This window comes from Sminthopsis crassicaudata, chromosome 5, assembly GCF_048593235.1.
Source record: "Sminthopsis crassicaudata isolate SCR6 chromosome 5, ASM4859323v1, whole genome shotgun sequence".
Lineage (NCBI taxonomy): Eukaryota > Metazoa > Chordata > Mammalia > Dasyuromorphia > Dasyuridae > Sminthopsis > Sminthopsis crassicaudata.
The window spans coordinates 286,802,366-286,825,839 of NC_133621.1; the positions used below are offsets into that span (position 1 = coordinate 286,802,366).

Genomic DNA, 23,474 nt, shown 5'->3' on the forward strand with positions numbered 1-23,474 from the left:
TCTCCAACTCATTTTTCAGGTGAGGAAACTGAGACAAACAGGCTTAAGTAATCTGCCCAGCTAGTATCTAAAGCCAAATTTAAACCCAGGCCTTTCTGACTGCAGACTGGGTTCTAGCCATAGAACCACAAAGCTATCAAGTTATAGAGAAGGTGAGGAAGTTTTCTGATAGGGGTTCTTTGGTCCCATAACATGGCAGTTCTGGTTCTTCTTAAAAAGGATGTTAAATCTCCTCCATTAAACCTTACCCAGCTGCCTTATTAGGGAGTACAAAAGCATGCAGTAATGAGGAATGAATTATTAGGCCATATCCAGATAAAAAGCCTTTTGTTATAAAATGGATTAGCTGTCTTCCCTCCATGAACCATCCTAAAAAATGGGAAGACACTCATCACCAGAAGGGAGGTCAAGGAGTGAATTATTTTGGCCATAGTTATACACTTACCAACAACACATTTCAAATGCTGGCTTGCTACCTATTACCTGTTTGAACTCAAGCACTTCACTTAATCTCTCTAGGCCTCAGTTTACTCATCTGTAACATGGTGGTGGGGTGGGGTGGGAAATAGGAATAGATGACCTCTGACATCTCTTAGAGTTTCTTCTAGACAGTTTCAAACCCAACACTTTTGGGTCTTAATTTCTTCACCCAAAAAATTAGAACATTGGGCTGGATGGCTCAGGAGATCCTCTCCAGTTTCAGGTCAATGATTCTTGCATCTACCAAGGAAGTTGAATCTGCCAATACCAGGAGAATCATCCACACCAATAAAATCATGCAGTCCTTAAGGGATGCAGTATATCAGAGCCTGTGGTAAGACTTCCTCAGGAAGTCCTCACATTTTATAAGTGGAAGGGATGATCAAACCAGAGTCTGCTCAAAATGATCTCAAAAAAAAACTAGCATCTGTCAATGCTAGATTCTTGTTAATAAATGTTTTTCTCTCTCCAAAGTGCAATATACAATATAGCACACCACCACTGCACCCTGTGGGTTGGAATTCAGAAGTATTTTATTAACCTGGAACGAAGACAAAAATTGCCAAGCCTTAGACTACCTGATTGTGACTTTCAAGGCTCAACATCCAGGAGCAGGAATGAATTAAAACAAGTCTCCATGGTTACAGAGCTACAAAAGTCGCAAGCTTTCACAGGGCAGTTGTAATTCTTATTTTTACTCTTTTTTTCTGAACTTGAGATTTCATGAGATCAGATGCTTAGAACTAGAAAAGGCCTCAGAGTCCACCCAATCTAACTCTCTCATTTTACAAATGCATAAAATGAGACTCAGAAAAACATCCAATTTATCGTATGGGTAGGGCAGCTATGCGGCTCGATGGATACACCACCAGGCCTGGAGTCAGGAAAACTCATCTTTCTGAGTTCAAATTCAGTCTCAGACTCTTATCATTATATGACCTTTACAATTCACTTTATCTGTTTGCCTCAGTTTCCTCATTTGTCAAATGAGCTGGGGAAGGAAATGGAAAGCCACTCCATAATTGCTGTCAAGAAAACCCCAAATGAGGGTCACAAATATTAGGATATGACTTAAAATTGACCTAACATATATAAGTAAAAGAGATTAAATTCAAGTCCTGAGTCCAAGTTCACTATTCTTTCCCCTGTACCTCAGATTTTGGGGGAGCTTCCAGAATGAAAGTTCCCTTCAGTAATACAAATTATCAGATCAGCAACACAATTCCAGTTCATACCCTTAGGAAGATGACAGGTAAATTAAGGGGTTAAACTATTTGCATATGATGATATAGTCAGTTTGTATGCAAGGTAGAACTTGAATACAGACCTCTAAAATCCTAAGTAGAACCTACATCCCTATGTCCCATTGCCTGCTTTTTTTTTTTAACTTAACCTAAGATCAAATGAACTTTAGCATCTCTGTTGATCCCTAACTTAAATCCATCCATCCTTGTTATTTCTAATAACTTCCTTCAAAGAGGAAAAAGTAAGCTGACATTAAAGATGGTTCTGAAGGAAGCAGTTTTATACTGGTTAGAAGGAGCTCACAAAAAAGACAGACTGAATCAGAGACACAGACAAAGAGAGACAGGGACAGACAGAGACAAAAAGCACAGATATAGAAACAGAGAGAGTCACTATAACATCTATTCTGTTGTTAATTCCATCATGTCCAACTCATTGTCACTCCATAAAGCACAACACTGTAGGTCCTTCTATTCTCCACTATCTCTCTCAAATTCTGTCCAAATTCATGCTTGCTGCTTCATGATCTCCTAATTGTTGGTTTTTCCCCCTTATCAAATAAGCATCAATATATTTCTATGTTTAAATGGTCTGTCTCCTAGTTGCCTGTAAATTGCTTGAGGGCATACGAGCCTGTCTTTCTATTTTATCTCTGCTCAGAATTAAGCACAATGTTATGTGCTTCAGAAGAGCTTCATCAATGCTTGTTAGATTTAATTTGGCAATAATTAATTCTAATAATCTGTATCACAGCAATGATTAATTTTAACAATTGCTGCTAGAGAATCACAAAATCTGAGTGAGAAGGGACCTCAAATGCTATCTAGTCCATCCCCACACAAAAGAAATTCACATCCCAAGTGGTCAGTCTTCCATGTTCATCTTGAAGGTTTCCTTAAGATGGGTTCCTTCCTATCACCCCAGGCAATTCATTCTAATTTAAAAGTTACAATTGTTCAGAAGCTTTCCCTGACAAAAAACTTAAATTTGCCTTTGAAATTTTCACCCACTGGTCTGGGTTCTGCCCTCTGGGGCCTACAGAGCAAGTCTAAGCTCTTCCACATGACAGGCCTTCAAATAGTTGAAGAGAGTTCTCAGGGGTCCCCTGAATCTTCTTTTCCCCAAGCTAAAAATACCAGTTTCAATCAATTCTCATGTGACACCAATTCAAAGTTCTTTATAATTTGGGATGTTCTCCTCTAGACATCAATTTCCTTTTTAAATGGTGATGCCCAGAACTGACACGGTCTGACCAGGACAAAGAATGGGCTTATCGCATCCTTATTTCTGAAAAACATGCTCAACATCAAACATGCCATCTTGGCTTCTGTATCACAAAGCTCACTTGTAGTGAACCAGCAGGCTAATGGAGCTACCCTGAAAAGACATAAACATTTAAAAATATTTTCACAAATATATTTCAATACAATTTACTTCCCTTGTGAGCCAAAGCATTTCACTTTTTTTTCATTTAAAATTATTGTTCTGTTAAAGAATAATAGCCTTCTCCGGATTACCAAAATGTCTAATACACATACCCATAAACCACACAACACAGTGACCCTTAATATTTTTAAAAAGTTGGCCAGATTAGCTAATTTATTCTCACTTGCAGTAATTTCAATTTGGCTGTTTCCTAATTTTGACTAGTATTTATTATAAGAAAATTTAGACGGAAGGAGTTACTTTTGTTCTTAAGCCTGAACAACTAAGGTTTCTTCCACACCTCAGTTTTCCTACTTTTTTATTTTTTTCCAGGGATTCCCCAACAGGCAGAGCAGCATTTGAATCACTAATGGCTCCCCCATCTATTTGCAGATTGTCTTCTTAGGTGGAAGTGAAAGAGACTCCAAATAGATGAGTAAATAGTAGGAGAGAACAGAAATAGAATCAGCCCCATAATCTGATGGGTGGACTGGAGGTAAAGGAGCCAGAAGCCCACTAAGAAAAGTCCTCTTTGGATTGGCAAATAAGAGGCATGGTCCCTTCCCAGCCCCCATCCTAGTATGTTGGGGCTCCTCTCCCCTGAGTGGCTATTGGGGACACATTCCTTCCTGCCACAGTGTTGTAAGAGGAAGCTCACGCCACTCCTATGGAATCCTAGATCTTCCTGCCTATGTGATTTTTGGTCAATTCATTTGATTGAGTGGTTATAATACTGAGCTTGGAATTTGGAAAATCTGGGTCTATATTCTGCTTTTGACACTTATAAAGTCTATGACGCTGGGCAAGTGCAATAGTCGGACCATCCTTTGACGTAGCAAGCTATGTGACACCCCTCCATTAATTCACAAATTCGTCAAAACTTTCATTAAGCACTTGGGTTGTAAATCAAAACCACTAACTTCATATAACATTTTAATTGCCAAGAAAATAAATAAGTAATTTCCCCCAACTTGTGATTGCCTTGCTATAGGGAATTCCAGATGATTCAATTTTCTTCACTCATGCAGAAATTTGACAAGTCTTAGCTGGGGCACTGACAAGGTTCTGTGACTTGCCCAGGGTAAGAAGTAAATGAGCCGGACAAAGCAGTGGGAATAGAAGTATTAGGTAGTATTAAATGAACTTCAAGAAGAGACACAAAAAATACAGCAGGTTCCCTCCATCTTTTGCCTGTCCTTGGGCACACCTTCACAACTTTATCAATAGTTCCCCTGATTGTCTCTTTGGCTGCCTGCCCCTGAAAGGCAGTGACACTGAAGGATGTGTGGAGAGAAGAATAATAAGTGGAATAAGGACATTGAGGTTGGCAGGTCAAGTAATTTCCTCAGTCACACTAATAAGTGATTGAGGTCTGGATTTGGACTTAAGTCTTCTTGCTGCTGCCCACAGCATTCATTTCTCTTTATAGCCGAGGCTAGCATGAAGATTAAGAAAATTCAGGCAGTTTAGTCCAGATGAAAGACATAAGGGAACCAATTGATTTGACTCAAAAAAGTATACATAAAATATCTACTCTATATCAGAAAATGAAGACCCAAAGATAAAAAGCCAAGAGCCATCTTTGTCTCTCCAGTACATAGGACAGTTCCTTGCACAGAGTAAATGCTTAACATATGATTAATACATGTCTGCCTGATATTCTATGAGGGTAATTAGAGACAGCTATGATAATCCAAGCAAGTGGTGATCATGACAAGGGCTGACCTTCAGTGTCTGAAAGGCCACCAGTAGCAGGAGGGGTTGCCTGAGCCTGGAGGACAGAATCAGGAACAACTGGCAAAATCTTGAGAAAGACAGACTTAATTAAGCTCAACTGGCAGAAACAATTAGATCAGCTCCCAAATGGAATGAGCTACTTTGGAAGGTGGTGAGTCCCCCATCACTAGAGGTCTCCAGAGGAAGCTGGAGAACTATGAATCTACTTGTCAGGGATGTAGAAAAAAATATAATTCTTTGCCAGACACAAATTAATGAACTGAGTTCTCTGTCCTATTCACAAATGATAGTTAAATGCTCAAGAATCTCCGGGGCCGGGACTCCTACTTGAAGGAAAATCGCTTCTACTATATCTCTGACAAGTGAGACATTTGTCTACTTAGACATTTCCAGAGAGGAATATCCCAAGGCAGTCTTTGGGGCTTCTCTAATTATTAGGAAGTTCCTCATGCCATCAAACCAAATCGGCCTCTTTGCAACTCCCCTTTCTTCGTTAATTTTGATTCTGTCCTCTGGAACCAAGTGGAACAAAGTGGATCCCTCCTCTAAAGCACGCCTTGAAATACTTGGAATACAGCACAGATACTTTAAGACAATTTTCCTGTCCTCCTCTCTGCAATCCCTTCAAACGTTCTTCATATGGGTGCTAATGTATAGGAAGATTAGGAATCAGGAAGGCCTGAATTCTAATCCTGATTCAGACATTTATCTGCTGTGTGATCCCAAGTAATCCTGAATTACTGTTACTCAGTTTCCTCAACTGTAAAATGAGGGTGATAATGGTACTCACCTCATAAGATTTTTGTGAGGTTCAAATGAAACAATACAGGTAAAATGCTTTGTCAACTTTAAAGCACTAGACAAATAAGGTTGGGCAGCTAGGTGGCATAATAGAAAGAACTCCATGCCTGAAGTCAGAGAACTTGAATTCAAATCAGCCTTAGACATTTAACAGTTTTATTACCCTGGGCAAGTCACTTCAAGCTGTTTACCTCAATTTCCTCATTTGTAAAATGAGCTGGAAAAGGAAGCAGCAAACTACTCCAGTATCTTTGCCAAGAAAACCTCAAAAGAAGCTATGAAGAGTCATCCATGACCCAAACAACAGCACATGTAATAACTATAAATATCCTGGATTCCAATCCTGTCACTGTCTTAATTAATGTCCTTGGCTCTCCTCCAGTTTATCAACTTCCTTCTTAAACCAGGGCCCTCCACAATATCCATTAGATCCAGAAGAATCATCATGTTCTTGAATTTTTTTCTTGTCCCCCTCCTCACTTCATGTGTAATATGTACCTAACTGCTTACTAAGGGGCATCTAGGTAGGGAACTACATAGACCATTACTCTGGAGTAAAACCTGAGTTCAAATCTAACCTCAGAAACTTATCAGCTGTGAGAATCTAGACATCCCACTTAACCTCTATTTGCCTCAGTTTTCTTAGATGTAAAATAGAGATACAAAATGGTATCCATCTCCCACAGTGGTATTGAAAACTGAATGATAAAATATATGTAAAGCACTTTCCCTTGAAGAGTTAGACTGGGATTTTTTGGTTTCATTTTTATTTTTCTTTGCAGGCTTCAAAAACCAAGGTGCTTTGGGAGAAAAACAAAACTACTTTGTCTCTGAAATGACTCTCAAGCACTGTAGAACCTCAACTGATATATGTCCTGTAATCTAAAATTTGGTTAAAAAACTGATTCACAGGTAGTGAAACGGGATCACAGGGTAAAGTTCTACCTCTGCTAATTTCCTATCATCTTGCGTCAAAATGTAATGGGACCCATTTAGAGAATCTTTGATGCTAAATTCTCCATCTCATATCCATTTTCCTCTCTCACTCACCTATCTCTCACTTTATCAATACTCAAATGAGGGAGGTGAGTGAGTAAACTATCTCCTATGTGGACTATTATAATAATTTCGTGATCTGTTTTCCCCATGCCTACACTAAGAGAACTTTTCTTAAAGTACACTTCTAATTATGTTAGTCCTCTATTCAATGAACTACTGTGGCTCCCAACTACCACTGGGGGAAAAATATAAACTCTATTGTTTGGTCATAAAGCTCCTTTATAGCACAGTGCTTAGCATTTTGGTAAGCAATTAATTAATTCTTTTTGTCTAAAAAAATAAAAGTAGCAAGAGCCAGCAATATCTGGCAATATTTCACAAGAATCTTTTTAAAATTTGCACACAATCCCCCAACAAACAAATAAACAAATCTTTTTGAAATATTGGAACATTTCAGAAAAAAAAAAGTGAGTAAATGAGAATTTCTTTTGATTTAACTTGGAAAGGACAGGTGACTTGTGACCAGCCACTCTGAGGAGCTTTGCTTAACATTAATTTTCCTGTACTCTGGAAGCTATAAAAAAACGGAATGAGATTTGCCAGAATATGGAGCACCATGTGACAGCCAAAGAGGAAGGAATGACATTTTTATTCCTTCTACTTTCTAGCTCTCTTCAAAAGTATGCTTTGAAATTTATATACCACAACTTGTTTAGCCATTCCCCAACTGATGGCTATTCCCTAGATTTCAAAGTTATCTTTTATTTTCATATCCTTATCAAACTCACTCAGGTCTTTGTGAGAAAGGTTTATACATGAAACAGCATTTACAAATGTGACTCATTCACCTGAACTAGGAGCTTAATCCAAAAGGCCACCTGTGGGGGTTGGGAGGGTCCTCCAACTATCTATTCAATAAGCAGGGTCTCTAGGCGGTCCATATCTCCCAGTGGCAAATTTCACAGCAGTCAGTAGACCCACAGGATAATGTGTTTTGAGAAAGAAGAGATCTTAAAAAGTATGCAGTAAATAGAACATTAGGTTTTGTGATCAAGAGCTTCAACTTTTCATCCTGCCTTAGACAAGTAGCTGCCAAACCTTCACTTTGATCAATTGTGATTTTCTCATCTGTAGAATGGAGGTTGGATGAAATAGTCTCAAAAGTCTTAGGAGTCTAGGATCCCTGCATTTACAGCTGAGGAAACTGAGGCCCTGAGAAGTACAGGAATTTACATTAAATTTTTCCTGATGTCCAGTACTGCTAATGCTCTGTTCTCACCTCCAAAAAATGCCATGTATCTTTTTTGCATATACTTTTATGTTATGCATGTTGCAATCATGTTAAGCACATTTCCACCTTAGTCATATTGTAAAAGAAAAATCAGGACAAAAGACAAAAAATGAGAAAAAAACAAAAAAAAATAACAAAAAAGTGAAAATAGCATGCTTAGATCTGCATTCACACTCCATAGCTTCTTCTCCGGATGTGGGTAGCATTTTCTATCACAAGTCTCTTGTATATGTCTTGGATCATCGTATTATTGAGAAGAGATAAGTCTGCCATGGTTGTTCATCTACAATGTTGCTATTACTGTGCTGTTACAATGTTCTCCTGGTTCTGCTCATTTCACTCAGCATCAGTTAATGTATTTTCCAAGGTTTTCCTGCTCATCATTTCTTATAGCATGATAGTATTACATCACATTTATATATCACAACTTATTTAGCCATTCCCCACTTGACAGTTATTCCCTCAATTTCAAATTCTTTGCCATCCCGAAAAAAGTACCAAAAATATTAGCACATGTGAGTCTCCCTCCCCCTGCCACATTTTATTATCTCTTTAGAATATAGACCTAAGAGTGATATTGCTGGATCAAAGGGGCAGAAATAGTTTTATAGCTCTTTGTGCATAGTTCCAAATTGCTTTCTAGAACTGTTAGATCAGTTCACAACTCTACCATTAATGTTCCTATTTTTCCATATCTTCTCTAGCTGTAATTTTCCTTTCTTATTATATTAATCCATTTTATAGATATGAGGTGGTTTGATTTGTATTTCCCTAATCAATAGTGATTTAGAATATTTTTATAGAGAGAGTTTTCATTTCTTCTTCATCTGAAAACTGATCATTTATCAGTAGAATGCCTTGTGTTCTTATCAATTTGACTCACTTCATCATATATTTTAAAAATTGTACATACTTTTATAGACAGACTTTGTTTCCCTTGATAGAAGTTAAAATTCTTTGAAAATAGAAACTTTTTCTTTCTTGTCATTGTGTTCCAGGTCCTGTTACACAGTAGATACTTAATAAACATTGAGTGATTGTTGGATTGCTCAAGAAAACCCAGCCTAGATAAGTGACTTAATGATAATGGCTAGCATTTCCTATAGCTTTGTGAATTTGGCTAAGAACTTTACACAAATTATCTCATTTGATTCACACAATAAGTTTTCAAGGCAAGGACATACAGGTGTTACAGAGCAGGATTTGAAGCCAGAACTCCTCTCTCTACCCCTATCCCCCCAAAATACTAATTTTCTTCATTAAACAAGCTATCTCTGTTACAGGATAATGCAAAATCCCAAATTATCATATTGCTAAGGAGATTTCTAGGACTTTCTGCAATAATCCATATGTTGTTGAACTTGTCAAAGTATAATTCTATATCCATTAGTTCAGGACCTTTGATCTGGCTGTTCCCCATTCCTGGAACCTCCTGTTGTCTCACCTCTTTATCTTCCTTTCCCTTCCTTCTTCCAAGACTCAGTTCAAATCCCAAGTCTAAGCTAGTCTTTTTCCTAGATGCAAGTCCTTCCTTTTTATTCTTATTATTCCTTCTATGCACCTTGTTGTTTGCATGTTTTCTCCCCCACTAAAGTGTTTTCATAATAAAGTTGAGTCAAGAAGGCAACAAAGATGTGTTACAGAAACACATGAGCCTCTGGAGTCACTTGACATCCTCAATAAAACAGGAAGGGACAAAAACCAACTCCACAGACTCCCCTGTGAGCAGGAGTGATGAGGTGAGTCAGAGTGCTAACCCAATATGGCTTCCACTAACATTCAAGGCCAACCCATTAAATGCTTGCATCACGAGGCTAATGTTTGCCAGCAGTAAAATAAAGTAATTCATTGCTTACATCCAACAATACACAAGAGGCAATAAATATTCCACCATGATTAGAAATTGTAAATCAATTGTAAATTCTCTTGGGCTCCTGAGCTAATAGATGCCCTGAGCAGTACCTAAAACATTCTGTTAGGTTAACAGAGTATGGAATAACCTGAACTGATTTACTGGGTCAAGTGTTATCCTAAGGAACTGGAGAGAATTTTTTGTGCAAGATGGGAATGGACCCAAACAACTTAAAAGGAAAGGTTTTGATTTAATTTATGCATGATCTGGGTACACTGCTCTAATTGTAGCTCTTGGAATATGATTCTTGATCTCCTATTTCAGGGCCTGTGTATTGACTGTCCTCTATGCTTGGACCTCTCTGCCCCCAGGTTTTCCTTGTGTCTTTCTCGAATTCCAGCTTTTTGTTAGTCCTTTCCCTATATGTAAATGTCTCCTCCTCCTTCAGAAAGCCTCCCATTTATTCTGATTATGTCTTCTACATACTGTGTTGTCTTTGGTCTTTTCTTCCATTAAAACATACATTCTCCAAAAACAGGGACTGAGTTTTGCCTTTCTATATATCTCTAATGTATGGTTTATTAAATGCTTATTGACCTGGATTTCCAAATTTAATTCAACAAATGTTTATTAAGTGTTCTGTGTACTAAGTACTATACACCAAATACTTCCCTATTTTCAAGGAGTCTAAGTTTTTCTAGATTAGAATGGTTCATGAAAATCTGAACTATGGGGTACTTCAGATTCTCCATCATCTATCCCTTCCTTCCTTTTTTCTTTCTTCTTTCCTCTTTCCTTTCTTCCTTCACTTCTTCCTTCTCTCCATCCTTCCTTCCTTCTCTACCTTTCTTCCTCCTTCCCTCCTTTTTTCCCTTTCTCCTTCCCTCTCATCCTTTCTTCCTTTCACAGACATTATCAAAAGTCTTCTGGTAGATGCTGGGGGAGATATATAGGTTAAATAAGATAGGATCATTGCTTGTATAGAATTTTTAGGGCCAGGTCAATATAATACACAAACCAAGTGATATTATGACATAAATATATTCACTATTTATGTCTCTTTGTATTGTTAGACTCCCAAATTTTAGTCTTCTTCAAGCACAAAGAACAAACAATAATAACAGCTATCATCTTGTCAAAAATACTGAATTCCCAGTCCTGGAATCAACTTCTTCTCCATCTCTCAGTATCTTCTATATTCCTTCAAGGCATCAATTTTTATATGGGACTTTCCTTCATCCCTCAAAATTATTTTACAAATTTTTTTCCTATCTATCCATATGTGTAGAAGCTATCTCCTCCTGCCGGAGAGCAGGAACTATTTCTTTTTTGTTTCTGTATTCCCAGCACTTAAAATGGTTCCAGGCACAGACTGAGGGCTAAACAAATGTGTTCTGATTAATTAATCAGAAAGATATAGAATAACACACTACTGAAGGCCAAAGCAAGATGGCTGTTGCTAAAATGGGAAGAGGAATAGAAAGGGAACTAAGGAAGACTTTAGGAAAGATGAGTATGTGAAATGGACTTTTTTAAATGGTAAAAGATTCACCAGTCTAAGAGGGATCCTTTCTAGCTATTTACAAACCATGTCACCTGTTTTAAACTACTTCTTCTGGATTTCCAAGTCTAGCACTCTATCTACTAGGTCAATGATGTTAAACTCAAATAGAGATGGATACCTGTTCTGCATGTTGATTTTGAAAATCATTAAGTATCTACATTTACTGAATTTTTATTTATTTTGTAAACTTTTCCCAATTATATTTTAATGTGGTTCCAGTGGCTTGCAGGAGATTGGGGGTAGCTTGTGTTGTTCAGGAAAATTGACATATTGAATTAAAACAGGCAATACTACATTCTACAGTTTCTTCTCCAAAGTAGTGGAAGAAGCTATGAAACTCACTATGTTGTAGCTACTGATACAAGAAAAGGCATTTATTGAACTTTCAATTGTCAAAGTTCTAAATTTGCTGGCTACAATGCTAGAGCCACCTACAGCTGTTCTCAAGAATGTAGAACCTGTTACCAAGTGAATCAATAAACATCATCCTCTTCTTGACTAGGATCTTTGATGTACTTGATTCTTAAGATCACAGTACAGCCTATGTCTAAGAGTTTCTAGAAATACAGAGAGAGAGGGGGAGAGAGAGAGGGAGGGAAGGAGACAGAGAGAGAGAGAGAGACAGAGAGAGAGAGAGACAGAGAGAGAGAGAGAGAGAGAGAGAGAGACAGAGACAGAGAGACAGAGAGACAGAGAGAGACAGAGAGACAGGAAAACAGAGGCAGACACAGAGGCATACAAGGAAACTTATTCAGTTAACTAGAATTCCAAGATCAGCACAGTTCCATTACAACCATATCTGCTTTGGCTCTCTTGTACAAGACCCGATTAGCAATGGTAGCAGTATCCTTCAACTATAAAAAGAAGAAGGATTACTGGAAGCAGTTACTACCTTCCTAATCCCAGATTTCAACTGTCCCTACTTCCTTTTGGCTAAATATAACATTTATAAATCTAGATGATTCGGTGAAATACTTTTACTACTGACAAGGTAGATAGTTGTTTTGTTTTGTTTTTTTTTAATGAGGCAAAGCAAAAATTAAAACAGTATTTTCTGGAAATAAAAGGTTAAAGGGAAGCATAAGATAGGTTCAGTTCAGACACATCTGGCCTCAGACATTTACTAGTTGTGTCATCCTGGGCAATTCACTGCCTCAGTTTCTTCCTTTGTAGACAAGATATTAGCCATTATAGCATCTCTAAAACACCAAGTCTTTTTTGTCCTCTGGTCATCTAAGACATATTGTACCTGTGCTATCTTTTGGTTAATTTTTCCTTTCAAAGGTAAAGTTTGGAATATTCCAATTTATGTCCCCAATGCATAAAAGTGATACCAAGGGATGAATTTAATTCACTGATATTCTGTCAGACTGTTTAAATGTAAATTTTTCTGAGCTGTGACAGGAGGCAATTTACTCTTTTCTCTCAACTTCAATGTGATGGGGAAAAAGAAAAGTTTCTGGTCTCATTTTCAAAGTATGGTATTATCTATATTTTGCAGGGATGAATTTTATTATTCACTTTAAAGAAAGGTTTTGATCATAATGTTTTTCTATGGTGAATTAAAGAAAATTCAGTAGGATTTATGTAATTTTTTGAGATAGGGGAGAGGTATGTAGCTTGGAAATGGTTTCTATTTATTTTATGCAGGGAAGTGGAAAGAGCCCAAGACTGGACTTAAGAATCTGGATTCCAATGTCAGGCTTGATACTGCCTAGTTGTTTGATCTTGACCAAATCATCATACCTTCATAGGCCTCAATTTACCATTTACATGAAGTGAAAATGTGCAGGATGGGCACCTCCCCAGGTGAACAAGCTATAACAATAGAAATAAAAAAAAAACCAATAATTCAAGAAACATTTATCAAGGATCTCCAATTACCAGACACTGAAATATTCAAAGATATATATGCTACAAAAAGAGGGACTGGCCATATGGCAAGAGTAACAGCCCCCATGTTCTCTCTATATCTTTTTGATATCAGGAGAAATTAAGGAAAATCCTCAGCTCACCAACTTAGGGAAAATTTACACAGTGTTGGTCATCAATATGGTCAGAAGGAATTCCCAAAGTGATAATGTCATGGATCCATTTCCAAGAAAAAAATAAGTTATGTCTCAATTATCTCTAGCTCTATGTATTTTGTAAAACCTTCAAGGACGGGCAGCTAGATAGTGCCATACCACATAGACTGCTGGGCCTGGAAGCAGGAAGACTCGTCTTCATGAATTCAAATCTGATCATGACACTTAAAAGCTTTGCTACCCTTGTCAAGTCACTTAACCCTGTTTGCTTCAGTTTCCCCATCTATAAAAATGAGGTCAGTAAGAGTTCCTACCTCCCACGGCTGTTGTGAGGATCAAATGAGATGATAATTATAAAATACTTAGCACAATGCCTGATATATGGAATTCACTGTATTTTGTTGTTGTTCAATTGTGTCCGATTCTTAGTGACTCCCATTTGCTTTTGTTTGTTTTTTTTGACAAAGATGTTAGAGCAGCTTGTCACTTCCTTCTCCAATGAGGCCCTACATAATTGCTGAATATTATAATTATTAATTATTCTTATTAATGGCAACTAACATATAAGGAGCTTTAAAATTCATAAGACATTACAGATATATCCAATTTGAGCTTGAACTCTGGAAAGTAGGTACCATTCATTAAGAATATTTAAAGATTAAAAAAGGGAAGCTTGAGAAGAAAGGTAACATTCATGGCCACACAAAAGGTAAATGTTAAAAGTAGGTTTCAAACCCACCCTCCCCCTGACCTCAAGTCAAGAGTATTTCTATTATACCAATAGGGACACTACATTCTTACTGAAGATTTGCTTCCCTAATCAAAATGGTACCAAGGCTTCCACTGATTATGTTTCATAGAAAACTTTTAATGTTCCTTAAACTATAAGGAGGTGACAAGGGCTGAGATGTATGCTGGATGAAGTTTTAAGGTACTTGATAAGGCCTCAAGAACCAGCAATTATCATGTCAATAACAATAGTAAGGGTCAATAAACCTTAGGATGTTCTGGTGGACTACCTGGTAAGCCCTGATAATCCTCCATTTTAAGGAGGATTATGTATACCATATACCCATATATATCCATATACCCGCCTTTGGTGGGTATATGCCTATTTAAGTCTATTGGGAAGGAAGAAAGGGACCAAGGACTGAAGTGAAGTTCATGCTTCAAAAAAGGAAGCAATAGAAAAGGAATTGTCATCTAGCAAAGAGGGAAGAAAGGAGAAAAAGACACTGACAGGAAAGTTGATTGTAAGATGCAATTCTAACTGAATCCCATAAACCCGGGAGGTGCTAAGTTCAGAGAAGAGGTTTCCCAGAAGCCTGGTCTCCTTGGCCCCAGTGTAATCTTCTTAACAACGTATCCTTCAAAAAACTGCAAAATTTCTTTCCTTTTTATCATGCTATTATCCTCTTATAACTCTTCAATGTCTGTGTCTTCCCAATTCACCAAATATGATCACTCCCAAAAATAAGAAATAAGACAATAGTATGGGAAAATAATATGAGATATATGCGTAAAATCAAAAGAGCAAAAAAAAAATTCTCTACACAGGAAAAACTATAGAAATTAATAGAATTCAAAGTTATGAAAAAAAGTTAGAAATCATTTTTAAAAGGTGAAAACTTCAAATCCTATATTTAGGGTTCACTATATAATAAAAATAGTAAATAAAGAAATTATGATCAAAAAAGGCAGATCTATTCCATAAAAAATTTATTAGCTGAATTTGTACTTTAAAAGATGGGAAATCAATAACAAAATAACCAAAAACTCAAATAGGAAATAATATACACACTCAATTAGGGTATAGAAACCTTCAGGAAAATAGAAGAGGAATAGGATATAGGCAGGAGGGGAGAGTGATAAAAGAGAGGGTATATTGAGGGAGGGAGTTGTCAGCAAAACACTTTTGAGGAGGGACAAGGTGAAAGGAGAGAGAATAAATGGGAGGAAATACAATTAGTAATTGTATTTAGTATTAGTAATTTTAGTATTTAGTATTAGTAATTGTAATTGTAAAATTGTAAAAATTGTAAAAAGAAATTTTCACTGTAAAAAACTTTTTGTAATTGTAAAATAATTTTTGAAGCAAGTTTTTCTGATGGAATATTATAGCTCTCTGGAAAATGATGAGCAGGATGCTTTCTAGAAAAAAGAAATCTGGAAAGTCCTCCATAAATAAAGTGAAATGTATTATATACAAAGTAATAGCAATGTTCTGGGATGATCAGTTATAAATGACTTTGTTATTCTCAATAGTATAATCATCCACAACCTCTCTGAAGAACTTATGATGAAAAATCGTACTGATACCCAGAGAAGGAACTAATAGAGTCTGAATACAAATCAAAGCATTCTCTATTACTCTCTATTTCTCTCTTTATTTTTAATTTAATTTTTCTTGAGGGTTTTTTTCATTACGGTTGGAGATTTATATATTTTTTTCACATGTTTTTGACTTTTATGAAAATGTTTTGAATAACTTCACATGTAGTTTCTTAATTATGGGTGGGATAAGGGAGAACCTAAAACGCAAAAATCTTAAAAAACAAATATAAAAAATTGTTTTGAATGTAACTGGAGGAAAATATTAAATATATATATTTTTAAAAATACACCCAAAAAATCAAGCACAAAATGAGATACATCCAGAGTTAAAGGAGAAATTAATGAAACTAAATGTGAAAAAATAATTAATACAGCCAGAAGCTATTTTAAGAGACCAATAAAATTGATAAACTATTTACAATTTTAATTAAAGGAGAAAAAAAACAATTTGTCAAAAGCAAATATGAGAAGTGACTATGTGAACAATGGATTGACAGAAAATAAATATGTCAGAGTATTACATGTCATTTATTTCAATAAAGTGAAACATTAAAGAAATGACAAAAATAGAAAATGTGAAGATTAATAAAACCAAAAATAGAGAACCTAAATGGGCCAATTTTAGAAGGGACATTAAATTAGCCATGAATGAACCATCACATTAAAAAAAAGAAACACAACAACAACTAGAACCAGATGTATGTGCAAATGAATTTTAACAAACAATTAAAGAACAAATAGTTCCAATGATGTATCAATCACTTTCTGAAGTAGATAGATAGGGTATAATAAGACTACTCTTCCCCTTATATATATGGTCCTGAACTCTAAGCCAGGAAAAAATAAAACAGGAAGAATTATTAATTGATTTAATCAATAAATATTGATTTTTAGAAAATTAAATCCCAATAAATAGAATCTAATAATATATTCAGAATCACTCATTACAAAAACTTTGAATTTTTACCTGACATAGATATAACTAAATTTTAAGAACATAATTAATATGATACAAAAGATAATAATAAAAATCTAAGTGATTATTTCAGTAGATACTTAAGAAAATCAGGCAAAAATGTAATATATTATATTATGAATTCTAATTTATAGTATTATATAATTTATATATTATGTATAAATTATAATTATAGATAATAAATTTGTAATAAAATTATAAAATTTTCTGTTAAACTTAATATTAAGAAGCAAAGGAATGAAAAATAATCTGTTATCATGATAAAAAGTATCTTATTCCAAAAGCTGATATTATAAATACTAGAGAAATATTAGAAATTTCCCAGTAACAACCGAGAAAAACAAAGTTAGATACTCTCTCTTCAACTCTATTTAACATTGTTCTGGAAATATTAACTAAAGCAATAAAAGGATGAGAATGGAGGGAAGAAGGAGGTATGGAGACATTTAAATCTCTGATTTCACTGGGTTAAATACTAAATAATTGGAGAAATATTCAATGTTCAAAGTTAGAATAAGCTAATAAATTAATGGTGGAGATTTCATTTAAATTTATCTGTAGTTAACATAATACCAAAATATCAATACACATAATTATAAAAATAATATTTTATGAGAAAACAATATAAACAACAGTAAATAGGTTTATCTATTTTGTTAGTTTTCTCATAAAATCAACTCTTTGTTTTCTTTGTTAGTTCAATAAGTTTTCTTACTTTCAATTTTATTAATTTCTTTTTTGATTTTTCAGAAATTTTAATTTGTTACTTAATGGGGGAGGGAGTTAATTGTATAGGACCGAAGATAGTGGGGGAACTCTGGGTAAGGTATAAGACCTTCATCCCAGAAGGAACCTGCTAACAATGTGTGGTTTGGCTCCCCATTTCCTTTTGGTGTTCTCACCCTTCCTGAGAAGTCAAGGAGGGAGTGACCACCTGTGTTCTACTTGAAGTAAGGGATTCTTATAGTAAGAGGAATTTACATATCAATAGCAGGATGCTTATAATTAACACATGTGCAGTGTGCTGTGGCAATGTGGTGATGTAATGTTTCTGTAGTTGGCACATGCTCAGTGTGCTGTAGTGATATAATCATACTAATGTATTTAAGGGCTGAGAGGACTTGAAATAAATGGACTCCATCTTTGACCATCCTCTTAGGTGCCCTGCCTTCTTCACTCCACTAAGACCAAGGACGCAGGCTGGTCCCGTGATCATCCAGAGAGCCAGTCCAGATGGTATATTTTGGCACCCCAGCAAGGGGGTTCTAGAAAGCATAATATATTTTGGCACCCCAATTTGGGATCTCTAGAAAGCACACTACATTTAATTTGTTCTCTCTAGTTTTTTTACTTGCATGCCCAATTCATTGATCTTCTCTTATTGTATTTTATTCATGTAAGCATCTAGAGATATAAAATTTCCCCTAAGAACTGCTTTGGTTGCATCCCATAAGATTTGGTATGTTGTCTCATTATTGTCATTCTCTTGATTGAAATCAATGATTGTAAAACAATATAAACAGAAATGCCAACTACAAAACCATTTAAACTAGATACTGGGACATTAAAGAAAGCAGCTTAGATCCTAAAAAATGTTGTAATATGGGAGCCACCTGTCAGTGGCTGCTGGAGGTCTAACTCAGACCTGTAGAATGGATCTGTTCATGTGAGAGGATGATGATGATACAAGGAGCCTAAGAGGCAGTTGTGTTCTCTGACCTTTCTCCTCTTCTCTCTGCCTCCAATCCACAAGGAACATCTGTGAAGGCTGTTTTGCAACTCTTTCACAGCAGTGAAGGCTCTTAGAGAACTGCCCTGCCCCTTTACTTAGGTGTGGTCCTTAACAAAGAAGAACTCTTAAAAATGCCTCCCTTCATTCTTTGGGGATGGAACACTGCATTGAACATCAGATTTTTTCAATGTAGGAATTTCAATGTAGGAATTTCAGTGACTTGTCCCCATTTTTTCTTTTTTAAAAAAAAATGCTGTTATAAAGAATGGCTTCTTGAAAGACAAAAGAGAAGAGATGGGGGAAATCTAGACAATATTAAAACAAAATACCAATAAAATGTATAAAAAATTTTTGAAGGGATGAAAAGTCAATTCTTTCAAGCAGAACTACAGGAGAAAAGTAAGGAGAGATGACAAATAGGAAGGAAAATAGATCAATGGAACAAGTCAGTTAATCATGATGTAAGACAAATATGTAAACTAGTAATTGATAAGTCCAATTGACAAATGACTGGGGAATGAGTTCATTAGTCACTGGGAATTTTTAAGGAAATTGGATAGCAATTTGCAATTGTCATATCTTTTTCATACATATCACAACAAATTTCACATAGATCATCTCTTCTATAGATATGGCACAAAAATAAAGCCTCTGGAGTATTCAAAATATAAAGTTTCACCCCAAATAAATTAAATGTGAACATTTGCTCAAAAAATTCAGAGAAATACTGTAAAGTTTGTCTGAACTATTACAAAGAAATGATGATTTCTTAAGACTTTCTCGTTCATACTAATATCTATCATTATTACTATAATTATATTCTAGACTTGCATCAAGTGTGCTTATAAACTTCTTCTTCACCTTCATATTATTTATGCTTTTCCCATAAAAAAAGTTATCTTTTCCAAAAAGTCAGATTTCATTTCTCTACTCCATAAGAAGAAAATCCTTCTAAAATCTACCTGGGAAACTAAGATTGGTACACTGAGCTTTTTCTTTCAGCTCAAGGAGGAAGTCAATACGCCTTTGAAAGCACAGCCCTGACTCTAAAAACTTCAAGTTCTTTCATATTATTCACTCATAATTTTCTGTTCCCATGAGAATTTGACAGGTGAAGTATTTGTCACTAGCCATATAAAATGATTAAATAAAATAATAATCTAGCAAAAATTGACTGCCTCTAAGATATATCCTGAGGATATTTTCCAAAAATGACTACCATAAAAGTATTTTTTAAATGTCATACAGTTTGTGGGCTTCAAAGATGGACACTTGATACTGTACTACATTTTAGATGAAGTCTGAGACTCATGTTTTCTATATAAATATGAGAAACCAGGTCAGTGGCAAATTCCATTGCCCCTTAAATGCTGAATAGTAAGACTTAAGACTCTGTTCCTGTACAAAACTGGACAAATGACAACAGCCCCAAGTCTCAGTTTCTTCATCTGAACTCAGATGACTCAGACTACATGACTTCTAGGCTGCCTTTCAAATCTAAACAGATCCTCTCCAATTGATAAATGGTCAAAGGATATGAACAGACAATTTTCAGATGATGAAATTAAAACTATTTCCACTCATTTAAAAGAGTGTTCCAAATCACTATTGATCAGAGAAATTCAAATTAAGACAACTCTGAGATATCATTACACACCTGTCAGATTGGCTAAGATGACAGGAACAAATAACGATGAATGTTGGAGGGGCTGTGGGAAAACTGGGACACTGATGCATTGTTGGTGGAGTTGTGAAAGAATCCAACCATTCTGGAGAGCAAGCTGGAATTATGCCCAAAAAGTTATCAAAATGTGCATACCCTTTGACCCAGCCATACTACTACTGGGCTTATATCCCAAGGAAATACTAAAGAAGGGAAAGGGACCTGTATGTGCCAAAATGTTTGTGGCAGCCCTTTTCATAGTGGCTAGAAGCTGGAAGATGAATGGATGTCCATCAATTGGAGAATGGTTGGGTAAACTATGGTATATGAATGTTATGGAATATTATTGTTCTATAAGAAATGACCAACAGGAGAAATACAGAGAGGCTTGGAGAGACGTCAACTGATGCTAAGTGAAACGAGCAGAACCAGAAGATCATTATACACTTCAACAATGATACTGTACGAAGATGTATGCTGATGGAAGTGGATTTATTCAACATAGAGAAGAGCTAATCCAATTCCAATTGATTAATGATGGACAGAATCAGCTACATCCAGAAAAGGAACATTGGGAAATGAGTGTAAACTGTTATTTTTACCTTCTGAATCCAATTCTTCCTGTGCAACAAGAAATTTGGCTCTACACACATATATTGTATCTAGAATATATTGTAATATATTTAACATGTATAAGACTGCCTGCCATCTGGGGGAGGGGAGTAGGGGAGGAAGGGAAAAAATCTGAACAGAAGTAAGTGCAAGGGATAATGTTGTAAAAAATTACCCATGCATATGTACTGTCAAAAAAAAAAGTTATAATTATAAATTAAAAAAAAAAATCTAAACAGATCCAGGATCCAATAAACTCTCTTTACCAATGCAAGCCTGTGCTTTCTTTCAAATTCAGAAGGTTATTCATCAAGGTTAAAGGACTCAACCAAGATCAGAGTCATTATGTGGCAAAGGAAGGATTTGAAATTTGGCCTCCCTTACTTCAAATTCACTTCACTATCCACTGTGCCTTGCTATTTTTCTCCCAATGACTACAAGTATCATCAAAAAATGACTATCACATAAACTTAAAAGAAAAATAAAATTGGAAACTATGTTATGATATTGAGAAATATTTGTCATTGCCCTTTATAAATGGGTAATGAGGAAAGAGACTTGTCCTAGAACCTTCGCTTTTACTTCTTATTTCTCCTATTTACTGACCATGTGGGAATGTCATTTCACCCCACAGGAGTGACTCCATTTCTTCATATTATATTAAAAAAGAGACATTTGGGATAAATGCCCTTTATTGTCTCTTTCTGCAAAAACATATGATCCCATGATATTTAAATCAAGGATTACTTATGTAAACATTCTGACATCACTGATGAGTCTAAGACACATTTTTAGCAAAACTATGTTTTTATCGTTGTGGTTTAGTCATATTGTTGTTCTTTAGTAATGGCTAACTCTCCATGAGAGACCATTTAGGATTTCCTTGGCAAAGGTACTACAGCGGTTCACCATTTCCTTCTTCAGCTCACTTTACAATTGAGGATACTAAGGCAAACAGGGTGAAGTCCTACCCAGCTAGTGTAGAAGACCAGATTTGAATTCAGTAACATGACTCTTCCTGACTCCAGGCCCAGAGCTCTATCTTATCCTGCCCCTAGACTATGGTATAGTAAGCCTAATTTGATCTTCCCTGCCTTAAAACCAAAGCGCTGAGTAGTTAGCTTGTCTACTTAATTTTTAAAAATTTCCTCACAAACACTAAAAATGGTGAGAATATAGTGACTGAAGGCAATTTCATCGAGCAAAGGGAAAAAAATCCTTTTCTATTTCTGAGTTCCTTCCATTAGCAAATGATTCATTGTTCTAAAGCTGCTTTTCATTGGTGATACATGACAAATGGCCATTTCCAAGCATCTCAGCTATAGTTCTAGCAAAAATGTTAACCCCAAACCCCAAACCAAAATATGTTGGCAGTCTCTTGACTAGCTCTGTTGCCATGGTGATAGCCAGATACAACCCGAGAAAAATTGATGTTCCCTACAATATAATCTGAAGGGTCTTTTCATTGAGGTCCCTATAAAACCCAGATACAGGAGGAGGTGCGACAAAGAACAATACTCAGAGTTACAGTGCATAAAATTTTTATAGTTTGACACAGTGGGGAATCAGGAAAGATTTCTGAGTGCCTCCCGGGTCCACAATGAAAAAATCTATATATTCTCATGGGTTAGTTCATATGAAATTGCACCTAGGTGACATAATGGATAGAGTTCTAAGTCTGCACTCAGGAAGACCTGAATCCAAATTTGGTTTCAAACATTTACTAGCTGAATGACCCCGGGTAAGTCTTTTAACTCCGTATCATCTATATTCTATAATTTATCTACTCTTTCCCCAATTCTCCTCAAAATTAATTGATTAAAACAAAGATTGTTGTTCAGTTTTTTCAGTCACTTCCAACCGTTTGTGACTCCATTCGGGTTTAGTATTTTGGCAAAGATATTGGAGTAGTTTTCCTTTTCCAATTTACTTTACAGATGAGAGAACTGAAGCAAACAGGTTTAAGTAACTTGTCCAGGATTACACAGCTAGTAAACATCTGAGGCTGAATTTGAACTCAGCTTTTCCTGACTCAAGGCCCAGCTATCTATCCACTGCCCCTCCTCACTGCACACAATAACCACAACAATGAACATGGAAAGATTAACACAAAACAATTGAAACTAAATTCAGTAAAAAATCATAATGAGAAGCTTAATCCCCAAAAAAGAAGTATTAGAAGGCAAAGACTATAGGTGTGGAATATTGTATATATTCTATCCACTATACCACTTACCTGCCCCTAGGCTATAGTATAGTAAGTCTAATTTGACCTTCCCTGCCTCAAAACTAAAGCATTGAGTAGTTAGCTTGCCTACTAAATTTTTTTAAGTTTCCTCAGAAAAAACTAAAAATGATGAGAATCAAGAAAATATGTCAGGTTTTTTTCAATGCATGGATTAGTTTTACTATTTTTACACTTTTTGTTCTATAACATGGATAGCTCTCTGCAAGAGAAAAGTGAAATATAATGAAAAATATAAGTAATACAAAAATAAAAAATATTAATAAAATTTCATTTAAAAATTTAAATGATCTCAAGAGAAATAGTACTGTGGCTAGTCAATCATACTCTAGTGGGAACTGATTTTTTTTTCCTCCTTGGGAGCTAGCTAAGATTCTAGAATTGTGAGTTTTCAGAAAGTAGAGAATTTTTGGAACATGGAGGGAGGATTGAAGTAGGGTGCTTAGTATCTTAACTAGGGTAGGGAGTACGAAGGAATGTGAGGTCATGTG

At 35.8% G+C, this 23,474-nt stretch overlaps 1 protein-coding gene across 16 annotated transcripts in view; it reads right to left on the bottom strand.

The window, feature by feature from the left end:
- Positions 1-23,474, bottom strand: part of ANKS1B (ankyrin repeat and sterile alpha motif domain containing 1B) — a 1,348,742-nt gene that overhangs the window by 1,095,369 nt on the left and 229,899 nt on the right. The gene's annotated exons all lie outside the window — the stretch shown is intronic.